At 49.4% G+C, this 23,831-nt stretch overlaps 1 protein-coding gene across 1 annotated transcript in view; it reads right to left on the minus strand.

The window, feature by feature from the left end:
* Nucleotides 1–17,153, minus strand: part of DAAM1 (dishevelled associated activator of morphogenesis 1) — an 87,885-nt gene extending 70,732 nt beyond the window's left edge. Inside the window, 2 exon segments of the mRNA XM_040601013.1 lie at nucleotides 8,572–8,669; nucleotides 17,051–17,153. The gene's annotated coding sequence lies outside the window, so the exon portion shown is untranslated.
* Between the last annotated feature and the right edge of the window lie 6,678 nt (nucleotides 17,154–23,831).

A 23,831-nucleotide genomic window follows, 5' to 3' on the forward strand; every position in this document is an offset into this window, starting at 1 on the left:
CAAGCTCTGGTGGAAAGCAGAGACCAAAACCAGGCATGGAAAAAAGTATTGACACCTACCAGTAAAAGCCAGGCAGACATACAAACATTTGGCAGCTCACCAAGAACACAATGAATGTTGAGTCCTGTTTGCGCCCCACGGTATCCCTGCAGGGAAGTAGGTGGTTGGTCTTCCAGGGTCTCTCCCTTCCCCGCCGTGAGACATAAGGTGATTTAAGGATCTCACATACCCATGTAGGACCCATCTACCAGCAGCTCGCTCCCAGCAGCACGGAGCACAGCTGGTCACACCATAACCTCTAGACAACCTTATGGATGCTCTGGGCACCCATGCCAGGACCTCCAGAGCCTGGGTAACATGTGCCAACCAGGAGCTATTTGCTGGTTTGGGAAGGAAGAGGTTCCCTTACTGCATCAGGGTCTGCAGCAGGACATGGGGACCACGGGAATGTCATTCCTGGAGGCCACCACCTTTCTGTTCAATGGCACCAGCCACACAGCAGGGCTCACTCCACAGCCAAGGTCATCTCTGCCCTTACCTGCAGCAGGCAAGGCGATTCATTTCACTTTTAAGTTTCTCAAATACGGTCATCTGTCCAAGCCATATGTCACCCCGGTACCTCCAGGATACAACCCAGATGACAACCTCTTACCTCCACCACACAGCTACAACTCGGCCACTGTGCACCAGAAGTAACCTGGGGCAGGGACACAGGACCTGCCACTCAGGCTTGACAGGTTCTCCTCTTCACCTGCTGCTCATCTGCCATGCTAAGCTTTCTTGCAATGGAAGATGGTGAGGTTCTCAACACCATCGTCCTGCTCCCACCGCCAGGATGCCAAATCCCAGGAGCTTGTCCTCCCATGCCTCTGCAACGCCAAATGGCACCTGGACTCGCAACCAGTTCCAGCAGAGTCAAGACATGCAAATATTGCTATCAGCCTTGAAGACCTTACAAGACTGTGCTGACCCTGCTATGCTAGAGAAACCACACTCTGTGGGGTAAGCAGCACTAGGAATACCAACACTAACAAAGAGGAGATTTCCCTCTGTGAGCCTAAGAAATATAAGCCAAGTTTATATTAAGGCTGCAGGATGTACTTACATTTATTAGGCATCAGAGAGTTCACATAGGCGAACATCCCCCCCTGCAACACCTACATGTCTGTGCACAGCCCTGCCGCGTGGGCTCTCTGGTGTCTCGTAACATGGTAAATCCAACTAAAGCACTCTTTATGGCTTGGATGTTCATAACATTTATGTGTATTCCCTGATGTCTAGTACAGGCTGAGTTTTCATTGCATCCCTTCCCTTAATAAAAAGCCTCCACAACACCCTTTCAACCCAATGCCTGTTTTGACAAAACTTGCAGCAGCTCCACATATATGAGATGAAAATCAACCTGGCAGAAAGTACAAAACCAGCCAACGGACTTGATGAATTCTCAGTGATGGGGGAGGAGGAGTAGATGGACAGACCAACTTTAAAGCTTCCTTTCATTAGCAAACTAAGCAAAAATCATAGGTTAACTTTCAATGATGCACGCTGTTACTGAGGTAAGTGAGGCGGCTGATATTCTGCCTCTCAGGCACATATGCTCTACGCTTCATCATTTACTGAATGAATATTCAAATGCTTTGGAAGAGGAAGGAAAAGAATCCCAAAGAAACCGGAGGTTGCAGCTTGCAGTGTTTTCATAAGCCTGTTCAAAGGCCAAGCCAGATTTACCAGTGCCTGTGCTGCTGCCTGGCTGTGTGAGCGGCCGGCCAGGTTCTCCCTCCAGTCTGCACCTCCCCAGCTCACAGCAGTGCCTGGAGCTGGTCTGGGGGGCTTTTTTCCTTGCTCCTGAAGCCAAAATGACAACAGGGATGGTTAAAGGAGGTGGAAAGACACCCACCCACCCCCACTTCCCATTCAGCCAAACCCACAGCAGAGAGGGAAGAAACCCTTTGTGAAACTCCCTGCCCAAGGATGGACATGGGTGGAGGTGTTAGCAGGGCTAGTCCTTCCCAGCACCGAAGGAGCCACGCAGATAGTATTTACCTGGCCACAGGGACTAAATACCCCATCAAAGTCATACTCATTTGCGAGCCAAAAGAGAGAGTTCACATTCCGGTATTTACGGCCACTACCGCTTCTGGAGCTCTGTCTACAATGGTCCCCAAGACAGGGTCATTGCCAGTGATGACTATGAAGAGGTCCTTCAGCCCACTCTGGCATGGGGACTCAGGAATAGTTCACACACGTGTATTTCCAAAGGAAAAAAATACATCAAAGCCTCAGAAGCTGAATTCCTGGAGCTGTGGATAACATGCACGCGAAGAGCATGGTTCGCTCATGGCAACCCAGGATGGCAACCCGCTTGAGATGCAAAAATCATTTAATGAATAAGTATATTTATATTTATAACCCCATAGCAGTTTTATTTATAGGGATGCCAATCACTTTTACACAGATATAAAACAGGCTGGCAGAATGCCTTAGACTATATCCAGAAACCCATCTGTAACAAATCTAAGCAGTGATATCTCTGCACACGTTTGGCCAAACTATAATGCTAACACCAGCCATCTTGACTTTAAACATACAGATGGGCCAGGCAGGGCTCACCAAGCCTGCCACATGGCCAAAGATGGATGAATTTTGCTGTCACCTACTGTGAACTGGTTGGGGAAACGACCAGATGAAGGAAAACCAGTCACCATCTGGGCTGTGTGGATGCAAATACCAACACAACACTGGCTGGAGAGCAAGCCAGCATCCAGCTGCCTACAGTGAACCTCTTTCAAAACCTTTCATCACTGAAATGGGGAGCCTATAAGAAAGGAAAAAACCCCACTGGAGCTCTGCAGCATCTTTAAAAGGCAAGGGGATTAAGCTAGAGCTCTTGTGTACAGGTTTTTTTCCAATCCATCGCTCAAGACACAAAGCTGGGACAGAGGAAGATGCAGGAGAAATTAAATTAAAGTCATCGTTTGGCTCTTGATTTCAAAGTAAACAAGGACTTCTAGTGAGACTCCTCCTCTCCTACCACTCCCCAGGATCTTGCAGCTTTATCTAAACTTGCAGAAGTCAAGGAGAGAGGTTGCCATTGATTTCCATGGGGACAGCACTGCAGCATCCCAAACTACCCTGTGTTGTCAGGTGGATCTGCGGGCTTTCTGTTGCTTCCCCTCCAGCTCAAGCTGAGACCACCTGGAGAACTGAAGAGTTGCATCTAATTCACAAGAAACAAAGAAAAAAATGCTCTTCATCCCAGTGGGGCTTCTGGGGTCTGGTTGTCTCAGAAATGGGGCAAAACAGGGATGGCTCCATGTGAAATACGGACTATGGATAAATGCATCTCATCCATGAAAGCTGCAGTATTTTCACAAATGCCAAGGCAGAAAAGGTTATTCTGGAATATTACTTTGAATAGCTCTGGGAACAAACCCAGCATGAATTTTCAACTCTTATTCAGCAAACGATTTGAATAAACTGAGGGAGGCTTGCACACACATACCGACACCATTTTTGCCTCTGCTCCTTAGACAATCTGTGAGAGAACAGCTCCCAGCAAACACGATCACTTTGCAGTCCGATGTATGGATTCAACTAACCCTGTCTTGGGGACAAGGTAACCTCTCAAGATCCCTTCCACCCCAATTTTAATACTATTTTACACCACAAACTGTTTACATGCTGGGATTTGCTCCGATTCATCCCTGGAAAGAAGTATGTCTAAAAGAGTAACTAATGGAAAGAAAAAACAGAAACCCAACAGCAGTTCCCTCTCTCAAGGACAAAGCAAAGGAAAACAACCAGATGTAGAGCTACGACATCCTCGATCCAAATGCTTTCCAAAACATTTCCAAATGTTTTCCAAAGCTTCCAGCTGAAGCTTTCACAGCTAGACTGCAACTCCACCAAAGCCTCGAGCACTGCGTGCAGCATCACGGTGCACTGCAGCACATGACAGGGAGATGGCTGGTAATGACTTTTCCAATGAACACACCTGCCAAAATGCACCCAAGACCCTTGTGCAGAAAACACAGAGTTTTGAAGAAAAACTGCCTCTGCCTTCTCAGTGGGACACCTTCCAATGTGATGGAGCCCAAATGCTATGTGGGCTTTCAGGAGGAATCAGTGAATGCACATGGCCAGATGTCCTCACCTTCACGACAGGCTTTTGAGTTTATTCTGAACACCTTTGGAAATCACTCCTCTGGCCCTAATTCCTTTGGGATTATGGATAATAATAAAACAAAAATATTTTTAAAATTCACTTATGGAAAGTAAAGAGAGAAAAACATAGATCTTCTACATGCAAGCAAGAAATGCTGAGGTTCTGTCCAAACACCAACAAACGTGGACATTTACGGTTACTACACAGCCAGAACTGAGGTGGTTGTGGGAGATTCTGGTCTGAGCAGCCGACCTCAACTGCAGCAGCCAAAGGGCAAGCAGCAAAGTCCCAGCAGTACTTAGCTGCAAGAACTGACCGCTCTGGAGACCAGGGGGCTGGCACACAGCAGGTCCCCATCCCCAGCCTCCTCACCCTGCTGCTGGCACAACAGCTTCCATCCACGCCAACGGCCTCATCGGAAATGGCAGTGCCTGTAAAGCAGAGTCTCAGAGGTCCTTCCAAGTCCCAAGCTGATCTCCACCTCTTTCAGCTTGCTTCTGGACACAATCAAAGTGTTTCTTTCTGAAGAAGCCCTATCAGCTGTATGTGGGCTTTTGATTAGACCTTTTGTAAAGGGGAAAAAAAAAAAAAAAAAAAGCTTGCTCGAGGATGATAAAAGTCTAGACACTACAATATATTTTCCAGCTGATCCAGCAAACCTAAAAAGCTCTCCCTTGATCTCGGACTGCCATGATCAAAGCCATTATCCCATCCAGAGCCCTTCTGAAACTTTAGCTTCCAAATGTGCAAGTTATTTTTAAAATCTAAACCAGGCCAAGCCTCTTGTTTGGAGTTTTATGAAGAAAATGAGGTGTGCTCCTCCCAAACCTTTCTCTGCCAGATCTGGAAGTGACTGGTGGGCACGTGGTGGAGGGCAAGAGCAGTAGCACCCGGTGGCCACGGTCTGCTTGTGTGGGGAGACACAGCCCATTCCCCCAGAGTGGCTATGGTGTGGGGGAATATTCCCCATCCTCAATTGTGATTAAGCTTTTTGGAGAGCATCCCCATACTCAGGACTTGTGTCTGCCTCTGGCATCCTCCGTCACAGGGGTGCATTATTCTGGGGCCCAAGAAGAAACAGTGGCAGATACTTTTGTTTTCTTCAGGAATTAAATAAAACAAAGCGCTACCAATTTTCTTTACCAGGTAGCAGGACACCCAAGTACAAAGAACATCTAGTTCTGCACCAAGGGACAACCAGGGAAATAAGGTGTTCCAGGAAAAAAAACAACAACATTCTCCAATCTCTTGGAGGACTGTTTCAGTGGTTGAAAGAACAAACACCCAGCCCTGCAAAAGCAACTGAAAGCCAAAGGGGCATCAGCTCTTCCTTAAGTAGGATGGTCAAAGGGAGGTGATGGAAGACCAGCCAGCTCATGCCAGACCAGTCAGTGTCGCATGGTGAGCACCAAGCCTTCTGGTGTGCAGTGGCCTCCAGAGGAGGCGACCCATGGTCAGTCCCAGTCGCCAAGGTTTGCAGTGGCCAGACTGGGGGAAGTCAAGGGATGGGTGATCTGGTGTGATGAGGAGCTTGGGGAGAACTGGAAGGGCTTTTTGAAAGGATATGGCCACCAAGCTGTACCTCCTGTTGTAGGGGAATGAAGGCAGTGGGTTGATTAGCATTGATAACATGCAGCTGTGGCAATTTTGTCTCCCCTCCAGGCAGCCTCAAAAAGTACCTTTCCAATGCTTTGCCATGTCTGAATGCTGAAAACCTTTTTCACCGTAACTGGCAAATCATACTTTTTACACCACACTAGCAGAATTCTTATTGCCATTTTGTCATATTTTACATCTCTTTTTTCAAATATATCCATAAGCATTGCAAATACAGAATTTGTCTCCCTGTCCACATTTAATTGTTCTAGTAGGTTTAAGACTAATCTCCATGCTGTTAGCAATGCTGTTGCAATTTTATTGCCCCTTGAGGCAACTCAAAAAGAAATCTTCCAGCATTTTGCCATGTCTGAACACAGGAGACATTTTTCAGTGTAACTAGCACATCATTTACTTTGCACCATCCTAGCAAAGTTCCTATTGCCTTCTTGTTATACTTTACACTTCTTTTTTCAAATATATCCATAAGCATTGTTAAAGTGGAATTTTCTTCTTCTGTACCCATATCAATTAGTCCCTATCTACACTGGGTACCAAAAGTTGCAATTTGACTTAAGATGGACAACAAGTACTGCAATATACCCATATCAATTAGTTGCAACGGCTCACCTCTCACAGTGCCTGTTATGGGTTGCAGGCTCTCCCGCTTGTCTCAGCTATGTTGGGCACCAGTTGTAGTCAGAGTCCAACTCAGTCAGCCTCACACAGGGTACCAGTTGTTGCAGCACAATCAAACTAGTAGGCTGCAACAAGGCTTTACTGTTGGTCAGAGTCTACTGTCTGTGCTACATCTCCTTCCTCCAGAGGTCAGACCACACTGCTCCCCCCCATCCTCAGGGCTATTTAACCACTTAGCAGGAATGAGCTGCAGCTGCACATCATCCATGTCAATCAACCCACTGCCACTGAGGCACGGCCACAGCTGCATGTCATCAGTGCTGATCAACCCTCTGCCTTCATTCCTCTACATCCTATGTCCCAACGTGGACGGCTAACAGGGGGACATTCTTCAAAGAGAGATGGGGACAGGAGATGACTGCCACCACAGAAAGGAGAAGAGAGCAGCACGGAGCATCCACATGCTCCAAAGCTATGTAAAAGCCAAATGTAGCTCCCTAGTGAATGCTCAACTAAGTAGCTTCTAAAGCACTGGGGCAAAAAAGCCATGTTGTTTCCCTTGCCTCCCAGCATCTTCCTCCATAATTCTGCCCAATTCCTTTCCACTCTGTGCTTTCACACTCCTCAACTCCAGCATCTCTGCTCCTCCTTCTCACCACTACTGCTGCCCAAACCAAGCAGATCTGCAAAAAGCTGAGCGAAGCAGACAGGCACACACACCAGTAGGACGGAGAGTCACACTGGAGATTAAAGACCCACCAATGCCTCCAGCATCCCTCACTGTGGCTGCAGGGGCCATGCTCCTGCCGAGCAATGGCTGTGCTGCACATCACACATCCCCAGCGCTTCGGGAGGTGTCGTCTGAATCTCCACCAGCTTTCCAGCTGGGTAAACATCAAGGAAAAAAATCAGGTTGACAGAGTTCCTTAAGAATATTTCCATCAAATTGGATTTTTCCCACCCCCATGCACACGGGAGCAGAAAGTGTGAGGGCCACCAGCAATCTGGTGCCAGTTGTGACAGCTGCCATGTCAGCCCCAGAGGGGACAAAGGATTTGCTGGCATCTCCCCAAAATGTTGCTCAGGAGCTGGGCAAGGCAGACAGGTCGTGGTAAACCTGCCCAGCTTCAGCTCTGCCACAGCACAGAGCCCAGCACATGTCCCATTGCTGTGGTTCATCTTTACTTTCCCCAACAATTGTAGAGAGGAGATGGACTTCAACCTTAGCCTCCACACAAGCACACTTCGCTGGGTCTACTGAAGCCACCAAAGCCCCACAGATCCCGGTGATCCCACCTTGCCCTCGCCCTGGCCCCTTCCCTCTCATGAGCTTCTCCTGTGGAAGGACAGCAAAGCCTCGCTGCACATCCATCATCCCCAAGAAGGGCTAACACAAAGTTCCTGACCTCGAAAATTTATGGTCCCTATCACATAGGAGAGCACAGGAGCCGATGGCAATGGCTGCTTCTGGATTTAAAAGGACCTAAACCGATCATGGAAGCAGTGTGCGCCCCAAACCCTCACTCCCGGTGATAGATAAATATTGAAGGGGAAATGCTGCGTGACTCATTTAGGTGCCAAGCATGAAGCAGGGTGGCTTCAGCACCACATTTTTCTTGCTGTGAGGCTTTCCATCCATCCCACCCTCTTCTGCAGTGTTCTCATCTCCCGTGTTAAAGAGATGGGAAATGCGTTCATCACTGGTCCTCCTTCCCAAACCAAACATGCAAATACAGGCTGAAAAACACCCAATTTCCAATCCTAGCAAACTTACAGTGGTAACTTATTTCCAGGCAAAGCTGTGATTTTTTTAAGGGATACCACTGGGTTAAGGAGTCAAAGGCATAACTGTACAAGTGAAAGCAAAAGCCCTTTATTTCTGTAAAGTCTTCCCCCTCCCCCCCAAAAAAAATGACAGGGAGTAACACAGCTCTTGCCAGTTTAGTGGGGTGTACATGAAGGCTTGGCGAAAGCAACCTCATTAAACTGGCTGGGTTGTTAAGCACCAATCCAAACACACAGCCCTCTGATCACTGCAGGATGGTCTGGGAACCAAAGGCAACTCACAATTAAACCTGTGACAATCAGGAAAATCCTTACAAATGCCCCCAAGCAGAATCCACCAACACCATCCCCACCCTCCCTTCTTTTTTTTTTTTTTATTTACTTACATAAGCAGCATGTCAGATAACTTGGAGGAAATCAGATGCTTAATGATTAAGCGACACTTAGGCAGCACTCTGGAAGATAAATACGCCCTTTGGAAACCCTGCAACAAAAACAGACGGTATAAACAGACAGTAACTAATTATTCTGATTAAACCTTGGAAGACCTGAAATACCCGACTGCAGCAGAACAAAGACAATTTGCGCGGGGCTGCTCACAAAAATAAGTCACACCCTTTGCAAAAAGAATTCACCCAAATAAACCTAAGTGCTTCTACGTTGTTTTTGCTTGCCTGCCTGTTTCTTAAGGTCTAGGTGAATAGGAAACGTCTGCCATACCCTGGAGGGATCCCGTCGCCTTTAGCTGAAATTAGACTTCAAGGAAAGCAGGCAAAGGCAGGTGTCACCAACCTGCACCGGCAGGGCGAGGCTCCCACCGCGCACTGGAGGAGCGGCGCGTAGGGGTTTTTCCTCCCCTCCCACCAAAACCAAAGAGAAAGGGGTTTTTGCATTAAAAGACATTAAGGAAAATAAATAAATCAGGTGTGCTCCTAGGGAAAAAGGAGGGGACAGAAGGTCTAGCCGGCTGCCAGGCTTGGAAGGATGCAAGCCGGGACTGGGATGTGGGGAGATGGCGACGCAGCTGGGCCACGGGGACCAGACAGGATGCGATGGGATGCTTGGCCTAGCAGTGAGAGGAACCTGCAAGGTCCACCAGCAGCTCACCCACCATCGTGGATGCAGAGTAGGGCACCTGCTTTATCGCGGTCCATGACACCAGTGCTGAGAGCCTGTCAGAGCAGATGGTGTGCAGAGCAAGACAAGGGGATGTGCTCAGTAGACATTCCCTTACTCCTCTTGCTTTGGAGTAAAAGATGGTTTTCCTCTTCTCCTCTCTCTGCCCTTCCGTCCCCATCCCCCCCTCTTAAATGCCAGCGCAGCTCAGGGGACCATTTAATCTCAAACCTCAGTAATCAATCGGTTCACCCTCACGCATGAGAAAGAGTCACAGCAGTAAGCACCAAATCCCATTTCCACCCAGCAATACAATGTTTTAATCACGTACATAACATTTCCCTTTTAACATAAATCCTGAACAGATCCAGGCAGCCCCCAGGTTGTGGGTGGGGAAGGACACAGTGCCAGGGAAGAACATGGGGATCCGGGGGAGAAAAGGGAGGAGAAACCATTGTGGCAATCACTTAACATGACAATTTTATGTGGCTAGTCCAGTTTGCCACTACCATGATGACGTTTTGACCTCGCGTTCGCCATCACAGAGGATGAGCAGCAGTGTGGCAAGCAGCAAGCCCACATCCAGCTCTGCCACCAGAAGCTGCATTGGTTTTATCCTAACATGCCACCAAGCATGTGGGAAAATGGGGACAGAAAATGCAAGACGGGCACACATGGAAAGACTTGGGACAGGCTGTGAGGCAAATAATAGCAACGGGGCCTCTCCACTAGTGCTGTGAGACTTACTCCAAAGCCTGTTCACATCAGAGTGAGCCCTTCTAGCTGGGTTTGAGTAGATTTGGGATCGCTACCTGCCAACACTTGTTATTTCCAAAAGCAAGCATGGCCGGACCAGCAGGACCATCACACGACTGCCACTGCAACAGGTAGGCAGCTGCGAGCAGTTCAGACTTCGTCCAGACCAGTCCTGAGTGGCATAGCTCACAAACCGCCGTGTTAAAAAATACACATATTTTTTTAAAATATAAACACATGCACAGACTTTTCTAATATATAGGAACAAAAGGGGGGACACCCTGCTGAAACCCCCATGTGCAGCTCAACTGCTCTCTTCAGCGACAAAGGAAATGAGAAGCAGAGACCAGGCGCACACAGCCACTCGCCGTGGCGTGGTTTGGCTCTGGGAACGTTTCTGGATTCCCCAGCACAAGCTCTAACCTCCAAGGGATGCAAAATGGTCTTGGAGCCACTCTGGAGGAGAAGTGGAGGGGTCCTCAGGGGCTCAGCTGGGCAGATGGAGCAGGATGGAGAGCTGGGCTCTGGGTGGTCATGGGGATGGCTGACCCCAGTCCATGCCCCGTCACCTTAAGGGTCCCCAAAACACATATTGTGCCACAAGAACAAACCGGGAATGCCTTCAAACCCACAGTCCACAGCAGAAAACAAGGTCCCCTGCCGGGTCTTGGCAACAGGATGAACCCACCCATGACCACAAGCCTCATCACATCATGATGCTTGAGCAAAGCAAGGGAAACAAGTTCAGGACTGGGGGTCTTGGGGTTATCTTTGACTTCTCTACATGTAGCAGAGCTGCGTTTCTGAACCCCCTTTTTTCAGACAGATCCCATGGCAGGCTTTGGTACAGGAGGTGGTACGGTGCACCAGGATTTTTTCAATTCCTCTCAGCAGGGAACATCATGTTCCTACCTCTAACTGAGATTTCTGCACCATGGTCTCCTTCCAAAGGCCAACGCTCCCTCCCCTCCTTTATTTTTGGCTTCAGTTTCCCCAAGACCTGTAACATCAGGAACTGCTTGGCACAGAGGACAAAGTCCTCAAGATCCACACACATACCTAGAAAAACTATTGCACTTACACCTTCCCCGATCTCTTTAGCCCACGCTGGGACGTGCACAATTAAGAGGGACCAGGCACCACCAGCCACCTGCAGTGTGCTGTTGGAGGATCCAGCCATATCCCCATCCTCTCCCAAAGAGCAGGACATTGCAGTGCAATTCAGGACAGAGATACTCAGTGCAGTATCTAGAACAAATTAAACCTCCTAGGCACAGCAGCAAGCATGGATTTATCGATTCATGGAAAACGTCCTTACAAATTACTTCACTCAGATCAACAGGACAAGACAAAACGAGGGCTCTCCTCAGCAGTGAGATGCTGCAGTGCTATCACTGCAGTCCGGCACTCTAGAAGAAATCACTCTTTCAGAGCAGACACTTCTAACAGGGCTTTGTGGGGCTGGTGGAGGACAATACATAGGCCAGCACAGATCTGTGCCACGTCCCACGCAGGCCCCACCTCTCTGTCCCAGAGCAAGCAAAGCCAATGGATAATTTCTGCAAGCAAGTAGGTGAAAACGCTGCTTGCCATCAGCTTCACATCTGCAGAAGCTCCATCCATACCTGCTTGTTGGCTTGTGTAGGGCTGCAGCTGCTGGGTGGGATGGGACACAGAGGGTGATGCCACTGACAGCATCTCCTGCACTGCCCCTGCTGCAGAGTCTGCTCACCATGGGGCAGGGAAGTAGGACTGCCTGCCTGGTGAGAGGTAGCACAGATCCATGTTGATCTCCTTCTGCATTGTTCTCCTCCATCCCCATGAAGCCACATTAGAAGTGACCACTCTGAAAGAGTGATTTCTCCTGGAGTATGGGACTCCCAAGCACCACAGCTTGTTAATCTCAACCACTTCTCTTGATACTGGATGGGTTAACATACTTTCATCAAGCTCAAACTCCCTCCCAGGGCTACTTGTGGTCTGGACCCAGGACGCTGAGACAAGTCTAAGGCCATTTTCTGCAGGTGTTTGTTCCGGTGGTTAAATGCAGCTCATAAATAAATAAATACCCAGATATACCTGTGCCTTATTCTGGACAGCGTGCATCTGGCTTTGGCTTCCAGACATGGGCTGCTTGCTGGACTGAAGAGCCGCTGGATGCCCACCCCTGCCCGCTGACAAAGCCATATAAGCTTGCATTTTGTAGCATCTTGGTGAAAAGGTGAGAGGAGTGCTCACACTCCCCAGGACAAATCATTTCCCCGGCTTTTATGCGTGTGGCACTTCCCTGCACCCTCAACAGTCAAACCAGCCCCAGTAACACTGAGGGCAGGGCCGGGAACTGCCCTTCCACTGTTGGGTCCACAGCATCCCCGCTCCCAACCTGCCTTTTGCAGGAGTGGACACAGCTGATCACAGCTCAAACTGCTTTCCCTAGCTCCAAATCACCCGCTGCGATCACTTCCCGGCATCCCCATCTTCAGATCACCTCCTCGTTTTTAAAATCAGCTTTAAAAAGACCTACTTTAAAAAAAAATCACTGCAGATGCTGAGTCACGTTGTTGGATGCTTCCCGGATGGTACCTACAGAGGTCTTCTAGGAACGCCTCCACCTCATGTGAACTCCCCCGCTGGTAACATTAAAACTACAATTATCTCTGCAGATTAATAAAGGGTACTGCATCGCTGGCAGTAATCTGAGGCAGGGACTCCCGGCAGCAATGAGCGCAAGCTATCAAGGCGTGCAGGCACACACAGCTGTGTTTGTGGTCCCCATCACTCCCAGTCACCCACGCTCTGCCACGCTGCCTCACCCGTTCCCCAAAACACATACCCCCAGCCCCCCGGGCACCGATTAGTATTTTGATAAAAAAAATGTATCTCATTACACCGATTCGCTTAACTCCCCACCCAGGGGTTGCGATTCCTACGTGCTTTGGCTTTGCTAATCGGTTTCGCATCCCTGGTGTGACACTGCCCCTTGCCTCCTCCCAGCCCCAGGGCACGGCTCCCAGCTCTGCAGCATCATTCTGACACGTGGACCAGGAACTGCTGCCCTGGCTGGACCATCTGCCTCCATCCTGCTATTTGGGGGTGGTGGGGAGAAAACGGCTCCTTTACATGGCAAGAATTAAAAATATAAATGGACCCGAATCACCGCAGCATTTGCAAACATCCCACTGTAGCAAATGAGCTGTGCACAGCACAGGGGCATGGGTGATCAAAAGAGGGTACTGGCCACCACTCACAGCTCTTGGGGGCACAGTAAGTAACACCCTGGAGCCCAGAGCCCAGAGCTGGGAAGGTTGCAAGCCCTATCAGCCCTTCCCAGCCTAGGTGAGAGGAAGAGCAATTTGGCACATATGCTTTGTACCAGTCCTTACACCTCTGGCTTCTGGGTCAAAGCACTTTCTGGTTGTACCACCTCAGAAATTGCCCTCATCGTGAATACCTTTGAGGCCAGGTATAGCAGCACCTGGGGACTACTGCTCTCCATCGTGGTCCTAAAATGAGCTCTCGCTGTGGCACGGCAGGTACCCAGGCACGGCGAGTGAGCCCACGAGCACCCCTGAGCACCGCGCACTTCCCTTCAGCTGCTGCCCTTGCACACCTGAAGCAATACAGAACAGGTGTAAACACACCCTCAAAGTCAGCATCATGCCACAGTGAACCACGAAGGCGTCACGCAGCAATATGCAGCCAGCAAATACCCACTTCTTCCCATAAAAAATAACTTAAAATGGCAAAGAGGAAAGGCAGAGAATGGGACTGTAGCCAAGCCCAGCAAACACTGCATGGATGCAGGGGCAGAGAGCTGAGGACGTGCCACCACTCGCTGTGGCTGTCACCCTCACCTGGGGACCTTCTTCCAACTGTACTTGTGGAAACACTCCTGCTTTCAGAGAAGCCCATTCAAGGGCAGGGAGATGAGGACTCAGCCCACCCCACACCTTTCAGGGCTGAAAACTAGTGCCATGGTGGGGTGCTGCTCTGCTCCTGAGACACCACGGAAGCACAAACCACCCTGCACTTGGAAAGCGATTCCCCGCTTTCCTGAGCTAGCAAACTTGGGCGCCGCCACAGAAGGCGATGAGTTGATCACTCAACAGTAAAGCTGATTCCCTACACTTCTATTTAAAATTTGCCTCCCCTCTCTATCTGTAAGCCAAATCAGGGATAAAGCAGGTCAGTGGATCATTCTTTTAGGTACCATGATGAGTGTGTATATATGTTTGGGGTTTTTTTTACATTAAAGGGAAACTAATTCATGTAAACACTTCAATCAGCTTAATTATCCCTCTCCAGGAGTTGTTTTTCTTTAAAAAAAAAACAAAAACAAAACCAAAAAAACCCAAACACTGAAGGAATAAATCATCCCAGGGAGGGCAAACACCCATTCCCCCCAGCAGCCCCCACCTCCAGCACGGCTGCAGCCAGCCAGGCTCCTCCTGGCAGGCTGGGGTGGAGGGGCAGGAAAGCACAGTGGGCCAGCACGGCACACAGCCAGCACACAGGTGGATAAGAGGGTTAAATCCAGCTGCTCAGGGATAAGCTGGTCACATACTGCAGATATTTTGCAATGGCAAATGGCAAATAGTGGTATGCCAGCCTACAGCAAATACTGGCACAAGTCACTTGCATGACTGTCACCAGGTGTTTAACTCAGAAGTTGCCGATATTGGAGACCCTGGAGCTGCATCTTGTTAAACCTCTCCTGATGAACTGCTTCCTTGGCTATTTTGAAGCTTGCAGTATAGAAGGCTGAAAAAGTAAAGTGACTCTTGGCTTTAAGGCTGGAACCTGGAGAAGATGAGGCAGCATTTTTTACCTGTTGTAACTTTTTTGTCTTCCCAGGACTCTTGTGGGGCCAAACACAGAAGAATTTAAGATGCTGTCACACAAGAGAAACTTTGGGAGATAAAGCAACCAGACACCCACCCAGTAACTCCAGCACAGCACCAACACAGACAGACTGGGGTGCAAACAGGCAGCCCCCAACATGCACATGGCCACAACTTGCTGATCTTAACATCAGGCACATAAACTCCCAGGTGGCAACTCTGGATTAATACATTAAATTTCCCCACTGGCAAATAATTTCCCTTTTGCATTCCAAGACTAAAACTTCTTCCAATTGCTGCTCAAGCTGACCAACATCTTTTTATTCACTTGCATCCAGAAATACTAAACTGCTGCCTCTTGGAATTCTGCAGAGATGGAGGGCCCTCTTCTCTGTCCTGAAGCCACCAGCCATGCCCTGGTAGCTGCAGCACAGCCACTAAATCTTAAAACCTGTCAGAGAATGGAAAGCTTATGGCTATGTTGCAAGAGCCAGCGCTTCCAAAATCTGTGTTGCCCAGGAACCCAGAGCTAGAGATCCCCACACGGCTACCTATCAAGCAACCTGCACCTCGGCTGTGGTCCAGATGTAGGTTTGTAGGAGACAGCGATGTGGAACTTGGCCATGGGATGTCCCACCCCATTCTCCTCCCAGCTCCATTTGGAGGCAGCCAGCTACATCCCATGTTAGCGCATTTTGCATAATCAAAATGGGAGTTAGCCTACGTAACCACAAGCTGAAGGGTATATTTAACTCAACTGGAAGACAAAGGAGGTCAGGTCCACCGCAGATTAAATTAGCTGAGCCTGCTAACGCCAGGAGCTCCCGTCTGCCATCAACCACGCCTACCATGGATTTATTCCTCCTGGCTCTACGATTTAGTGGTCCGCCAAGGAGGAATGGTCCTGCTCCATCAAAGCTCTGAAAAGGAAAATACACAGCAAAGAGGTGGCAGAGTGGGTCCAACAGGTTCCCAAAGCCTTGGGCAGGACACAGTCTCACAAGGGTTTGTATCACCTGTCTAGCCATGGTGTGGGATGAGGTGTGGTAACCTGCGTGGGTGCTGCACCTCCTTCAGCCCACAGGGAGAAAGAGGAGGATGGAGGACAAGGGGAGACCCCCCTCAAGCTGCCCCAGAGCCCAGCTCCAGTGTGTCCCCTGCATCCCAGCACAGTATGGGAGGAGAGTGAGGACGTTCCCCTCATGGTCTTCAGGATGTTTGCTTCAGATCTGCCTCCTGGGAAAACGCTCATTTTCCCTGTATAATTTCTGCTGATAACACCTCATCCCCCACCACCTTCACTGCAGTCTCACGCAACTCAAAGATGAGGCCAAAGACGTGGTTATTTTTACATTTTCCTCCCAGGAGATGGTCTCTCCATGGAGCACAGCTGCCACACCGCATCAGATCATTACACCATGCCAGCTCAGCCCCACAACAGCTGGATGAAGTCTGGAGGAGACCCTGCCACCAGGTATTCTTCTGCCTCACTGGTGTTAAAACTCCCCAGCTTCTCAGTCTAGGGCATCCTAAAGACGGGGCCTAAGCCCCAGCCCCAAAGGTAGCAAGGTGCCACTCCACTCTTACTCTCTCCATAGCTCCCCACCCAAGCCCCAAAACCATCTTCCAGTCATCCCAGTTTTGGATTTTTCTGAGGCTTTTGCATGTGTCATGGTACCCCATGAGGCATCTGCCTCACCCACATCTAGGTCTTTGTGGATCCGGATCCAGGACTTCCAATTTGTCCCAAATTCTACCCCCACCCAGGGAGAGACTGGGTTTGGCTGTGCCAAGATGTCAAAGTCCACAATGACCACCCTCCTCAATGTGGCACATCAGCTTCAGCATCACATAGATTCTCTTTAAACCTGCATGTCTTATTGGACACTTTTACACTGGGACAAGAAAAAAAGCAGCATTTCCACAAGTAATCTAAGAACTTTTAGACTTTAAAGAGTGGGGTGATGGAGAGCAAAGCATGGGGCATGCAAGGAGAGGCTGTTTGTACACCCATGGTAGAGGACCAAACAGCACGGGAGGATGGTCTTCTGTGTGCTGTGGCCTATCTGCAGCAGCTACACCCTTGCATGAACACAACATCACCATCCTACCACCAACGCCCCGTAACCCGCTGCCAGCAGAGCCCACATACCTGGCTCGGAGCTAGGGTGGCAGCAGTGGGTGGCACGAGGAAAATGGGATCCTTTCCAAGAAAGGGAACACAGTTGGCCTGTATTTTCTTCCCCTCCTTCCCTTGAAATCACTCTTCCTGCAGTCTGCCTGTGAGACAGAAGCCAGGCATTCAGGGAAGCAGGTAAGAGGCTGCACACTGATTGTTTATAGTTACTTTACAAATAAAGGGGGTCATAATGAATGTTTGCATCCTAAAAGAAATCCCAGTGCCCTTCCCCCACCTACACCTCCCAAAGAAAAAGCACAAATCCAGCTGCTCTGCAATCTTATCTTGATGCAGAAACAATCTGAGACAGAGATATAAGGGTCCCCCGAAGGCATGGTTTATTAAAGGCATCTTTATTTAGTTGATTCTCTTCAAAAATGCGGCACTGAAGCGCCATTCCCAGACTGGTTTTCATCGCAGCAGCAGCAAACACCACCCAGGCAGGGTCCCCCAGCCTGGCAATGCAACATGCTCCCGCGGAAAGCTGCAGGATTTTCTCAGGCTAAAAAGCAACTCAAGACCAGGGGGATACACCCAGGCCAAGGCACTTTGAGGGACCCACAGCTGAGAGCCATGAGGAGATCCTAAACGTGCCCTGGTCTTGCCCCAGGGACGGTACAGAGATGGGGACCGGCACATTAATGAAGTTCATGGGACACTCCCTATTTACCCAGCAGCTCTGCCTCCGTCCCCACACCCGCTGTCGCAGCGGATTGCACGCTAGCAGCCAAATACACCTAATCCCAGGTTTCAAGAACCAGAGCTACAAAACGACCGCACAAAGAGGCAGCTGTTCACACGCATCCCAGGGAACCTCCCCGCAACCAACGCCTCTCTATTTATCCAACACGCGATCTTTACATGTTCAGCTATTTTCATCCACCCTGATATTAATGGATGCAAAAGGCAGTTGGGTAAGGTGTTCGACAAAAATCTCATTTAGAGATCAAGACAAGCTTAATTGGTTTCTAGCCAGACCTGCACAAAGATGGGTCACTTCAAATACAGTTGCTAATCTGCCCATTATACTCCCTAAGCTCCCACTGACAAAGAAAAAGAAAATAAAGATGCACAAAGGAATGCAGCATTTTGAGCATGTTACTTCCAGAGAGTAACACATCAGAAACAATGAATTCTGCAAGAACAAGGGCTTTTCTTTTCTTTGCAGGAAAAGAATAACCAAGTGGTAAACAAAGAAACAACAAAAAGACATAACGTAGATAAAATCTGCATTTTTCACAGGCAACCCCCATCCATTTTAGGTTCTTGAAGAGCATTTCCAGCAGCTATTGTTCCTGTGGGCAGGCAAAAATAGGGAAAAAGCTTATGCAGCCGAGGAGACGTCATATCACAAGTGACAGAGTAGAAAGGATAGAGAACCTCGTGATTAAAAGCACAGGATTGAAACCCTGGAGAGCTGAATTCACTTCCTAACTTAGCTATAAAAAAAATGAAAAATTGCGAGTTTCCTGTGTGATCACATCCTAGATAATTTATTCAAAAAGCTAGTGTTGAAAAGCAAGGGAGGGGGAGGAAGCAGGAGGAGGAAGGGGAAGACCCGGTCCTGTGGGCTTTTAATAGGCTTGAGGTTAGACCAGCACTGGCAAGCTGTTAACATCCATCTGTGTTGGGTGCTGCATGATCTGGAGCCGATGCTGGGAAACCACTGAGCATCCCATGAGCTCAGTTAAGAGACCACCATACTCCTCTGCCCATGTGCACAGCACGGGCTCGCCAGCACCGCGTCCCCAACAGCAGCATCCTGCAGCTTTCACAACATGGAACTCCGAACAAAAAATAAATCCACATGCAAAATGGAAAGGTTAGCGATAATTTTCCCTCTTGTAGCTACGCAAGAATTTAGAAACAAGAATATACAGCTGTCCTCCCAACGCAGCATATTATAAATTACGTGGCAATGCAATTACAGCGCTGCAGAGCCAGATGCAGCAGCGGCACAGGTAGAAGGGCGATGAAAGGGTCATTTGGTTACAAGCTTCTCCCCTTGTGCAACAGCCCTGGACTCCCAGCTCCGGCATAGGAGGTCTGTTTATTTTCCTGAATCTCAGCCAATTCTGCTCGGTGGTGTTGCACCCAAGGGAGAGCGGAGCTGCAGATCCTTTGGCACGACAGAGCCGAAAGTAAGGCCAGCACTGGAAAAGACAGTGGTCATGTTTTGGACCTTTACAGCAACATCCCTCAAGCTCCAGAGCATCTTTGCAAGAGCCTTTTACAGCAGCTGGGTCCATAGGGCAGAATGCAAGAGAAGTGTTTTTCTAAGACCTTCCTCAACCATGATGGGCACTTGCAAATCCAAGGTTGGGTGCAGGGAAAGGGCAGCCTGGTCCTTGGCCTTAGACAAGGGCTACCACGCATGGAGATACAAGGCTGGTGCCATCCCAAAAAGCTGCCGTGGGAACCCCAGAGTGAACAGATTCAAACTTTTACTTTCAGCAGCAAGAGAAGCTGTAATTAGCAGCACTGAGCACAGCCCAGAGGCTGGGTATGACATCCCCATGACATTATTTGACAAGATGACTGTTGTATGTGGTTTATTTGGCTTTTGTCCCCGCTTCTGGAAAAATGAGCACCCATTTTTCATAGATCTCCCTCCCTCCTTCACATATTGCCCAAAGAGTCAATTTCCCAGAAAAAGAACATGCATCTCAAGGGTGCACTGTAACAGCCCATTGCTGTAGTTGGAGCTCAGCTCTTAGCATCCCCAGAGATGGCTCCCTTCTTAACTGCTCCAACACCCCACAGAATACTGGGGATGCCAGACCCCAAAGACACAGTCTGGCCCCGACTCCAACCAAAACGAAAGACCTAGTCCAAAACAAGGCAAAGGGAAGAAAATGTGGACATGAAGCAACTGAGCTACAGTTGTGAGACCTATCATCACCACTGTCTCACACATCTCTCACCTAGTTCAGCCTCACTCCAGTGCAAAGCCAACAGAGCTTCCTCCAATGCAACTACAAGTGATTCTCTGGAAATCCATCCACTGGGTATTTTGAGGTTAAAGTCCCTCTTTACTTTCTTTTCTCATGCTGAAAAGTTGTCACGCTACAGGATAGTTTGAAAAGCCAGGGAGATACTGTATTTATGGATGCAAGGAAAGTCCTAGCATGCCAGCTAAGGGAATGGCACAATTTCATGACCATATAACCCAAATCACAGCTCACTGCACATCACTGCAGTTTGAACACAACTATGACCACTGCTGCATCACTTAAGAAATGGCAAATTTTGTTGAACCCAGTGAACAGAAGAGCAGTGTTTAATACAAAAGTAAATGTGAGAAAGCGATGAGCATAAAGACTCATTTCCAGCTCTATACTCAAAAGAAAACTGACTGTAGGGATTACAATATTTAACACGCTCCAAAAATTTTCCTCGACATTTTTTTTCTCTATGTGATGGGTAGAGATTTCCTGTGGCTCCAGAGCCACCAGCTATTTCACATGCAATTTGCCAGGTGACACTCTGCACAGAAGACAAGGAGCTGGAGTTTATAAATGGATCTGGTTGCCCCCAAAGAGCCTCCAGCCTCTTTCCAGGGTGCCTCCAAAACGCTGGGGCGAGAAGGTAGCACATGGGCTGAGGTCTCAAAACCAACCTCTAATACCCAGAGAGCTTTGGTAAGCAAATGGCTTACGTAAAATACCTGTCAGAATACCAGTTTGAAGCTTGGCTCTTGTAAACAAGGTTGCTCTGGAGGCACTGGGGATTAGCACACTTCAAACAGTCCTTGGCGTGACTTACTGGAGCGCCCAGGAACAGATTTGCAAGTTCAGCTTTTCTCCTGCCTGACACTCGCCCAGCACCACTGAGCAACACCCAGGCTACCCATAGCCTTAACCCTGCCGACTCCTACACACAGAGGCTGAGGAACAGTGATGGGGAGGGGAGAAGCCCCACGCTTGATCACTGGACTTGATGGAATGAAAACCCAAGACAGCATCACCACGCTGCTTCTCTTCCTTGTAGCTGGAGAGGGTCCAGCACCAGGCTATCTGTGAGCAAGCTGGGCAAATGTCCCTTGGCAGAGGCATGGTAGCCAGAAGTTAGGCATGGGATGTGCAAAGGAGAATGGGGCCAAGCAAAACCAGGCAGCGGAATGGCTTAACCTGACATTAAAGCAGAGAGCACCCTCTCTTTCCTGCACTGGGCACACAGCCGCAACCAGGACACTCCTACTGCCTCGGGGGCAGAGGGAAGAAAACCTCAGAAGCCGGGCAAGGCGATGGTATCCACCTTCCCAGCTGCATCTCTCCCATCCTCAGCTCTGGCTCAGGCAAGAAGGTGCTGTGGTTTCCAGGAGTGGCAGCATGAAGGAATGGGAGCGTGAAGGGTGCCTGGCAGCCACAGGAGAGAAAGCTTTACACAAACAGATTTACAGGTGCTTACATCCACACAAGCATCCTTGAAGGAAACAGCTGCACCAGACCTCAGCTGCCACAGACTCTCCAGGATGGCACACGAGTTCGCAGCTCCTCTAAGCACTGTTCGTTTAGAAGATGCTGAGGCCAATAAGGAACAGACACCCGGGGAGGGGGGATGGAATATCATCTCACAACAAAGTGGAAGTCAGATGGATGTGCGGCTTCAGAGAGCTGCCTCAAAAAGGTCTACACAAAAGAAACACTCATGAGCAGCAGCAGAGCAGACCCACCACAGCCTAAGCTTAATGTCATGCAACACATGAACCAGAAAACATCCTGGCTGTGCTCCCTCCACAGCTGTGCCATAGCAAGCAGTTCATCTTGTTTGTTTGGGGTGGGGGAAATGGTCTCCGGACTGTCCGTCTGTTCTCCTCCCTGCTGAAGCTGGGAGCAAGGTTTGCTGCTAGCAAAGGTTGCCTGTAACAAGGACCGAGCTGCTAGGATGTCACCTGAGCAGTATAAAACACTGCGGCTCTCTCCAGCAGCCTGACCTGCTGCACTCTCCCTCCTACACCCCAGACCTGAGCAACTGCAGGTGTGTGTCCCCCCCCAGAATGATGTCCCTCTGCATCCCCCATTCTCACACTCAAGTTTTCTTTGATTTATAGGACAAGTACCATCCTCTTCCTCCCTGCCCAAGCAGTGCAAAGAGCACAGGGTCCAGAGCACAGCCCTGCTTCCTTACTCTGCAGCCTCATGGTCCGGTCAGCTTCGTTCCTGTCCAAAAACAGTGTGTCCACTTTCCTGCTTTTTGATAATTTATCCTCAAACCTAAAATCTCTGAGAATGTCCTGCTTGCTAGAAAGACCTCCATCGAGAAGGCAAGCTGATCATCACTCCTGTGAAGCACTGAAGGAACCAATGCCCTGCAAAGCCTTCCCCAAAAGCTGCCAAACTCTGTAGCTAAGTTTTGCATATTGGTACACCACCCAGCTGCTCGTGCTTCATGCAAAATCCCCCCAAGTCTGCCTCTGAATGGCACAGTTTTGAATTGCCTTCCTCCTGCCATAGTGCTGCAGGGCAGGATCTGCCAGCAGCCCAGCCCGCTGCCACTGGGAGATGGGCATGAAAGTCCCACCTGAAAGAGGAGTAGCAGGGAGCAATGAACACCTGGAGATCCCAGTGCATTTTCCTCTGCTGTCCCAAGGATGGGCACAGGTCAGATGAATTGACTGGGTCCTTCCCCACTGTTTATCCCACTGTCTGCCTGCTGCCGGGTTGCTTCGAGCTTTGGTGCAACTGCTTTCCCAGGGCCTGTGGAAGAAGGGATGAGGAGCCTCAGTGCAAAAATCCTGGCAACAGCCCAAATCCAGAAACTGGGAATTGGGTCACTGGGTTCAGCTTCTGAAAACTGTCTGTTTGGGAAGGGTGATAAAACCAGCAACAGCCACATTCGCTGCTGAAGCCAGAGCTGGACACTTCTGCTGCTCCTTCACCACACCCTCCACACATTTTTTTCATTTACCCTCTTGTAAAAACACTCGCACGTTGATGGAGCAGCCTGGAGAGGGACAGCCCTGACTTCCAGGCGGTGAAGCCGCGTGCACAGGGAAGACATGATTCAGGTAAGCAGCACGTAGCTGAAATTGCTATGCAATGCTCACGCAGAGGAATGCAGAAGGCAAAACATGAAGCCACTTGTCTGGCAAGGCAAATAACCCTTCAATCATCTGCCAAGCCCTGCAAGCACCAGGGAGCTCAGTGCACTGGGTTAAGACAAGGATGCCTCCAACCAGCAATGTGCCACCTCTTTCTACCTGCACTGCGGACACACTGCTGTATTTCCTCAGTGCTGAATCCAGAAGAGTTCAACAAGAGAGCTCCACAATGACATAAAAGAAAAATCCAAACAGCAGTGAAGCAACTGGCATGTCCTCCGGGAAGAGACAAGGTATGGAGAGCAACCCTGCTCCAGTGGTTTGACACGTCAGCATTGCCATGATGACCAGCTGGCATGTGCCGTGGTGGGTGAGAACATGCCCATCGACCAACACTGCCTCTCCAGTGGGTCAGGACAATGTTTTGAACACAAAGACTGTTAAGGCAAGTCAGTCCATGAGGAGTAATTAGGGAGTAATTTATTGAGTCACAACAATACTGACTCATCAATGACTGTCCCTACGTTGGCGCACCCCATCCATTTGGCGACTGTAGGAAGAAGCCCAGGTGTTCCAAGCAGCACAAACTTCTTCCATTTAGCAAGTTCACAACGAACTCCCCCAGAGGGTGGGGTGAGCACCGGAGGGAGCACGAACAAGACACGGTGATCGGAGATTCATGCGGAACACACAGGGGTTGCTCCAGACCTG

This window comes from Falco naumanni, chromosome 7, assembly GCF_017639655.2.
Source record: "Falco naumanni isolate bFalNau1 chromosome 7, bFalNau1.pat, whole genome shotgun sequence".
Taxonomy (NCBI): domain Eukaryota; kingdom Metazoa; phylum Chordata; class Aves; order Falconiformes; family Falconidae; genus Falco; species Falco naumanni.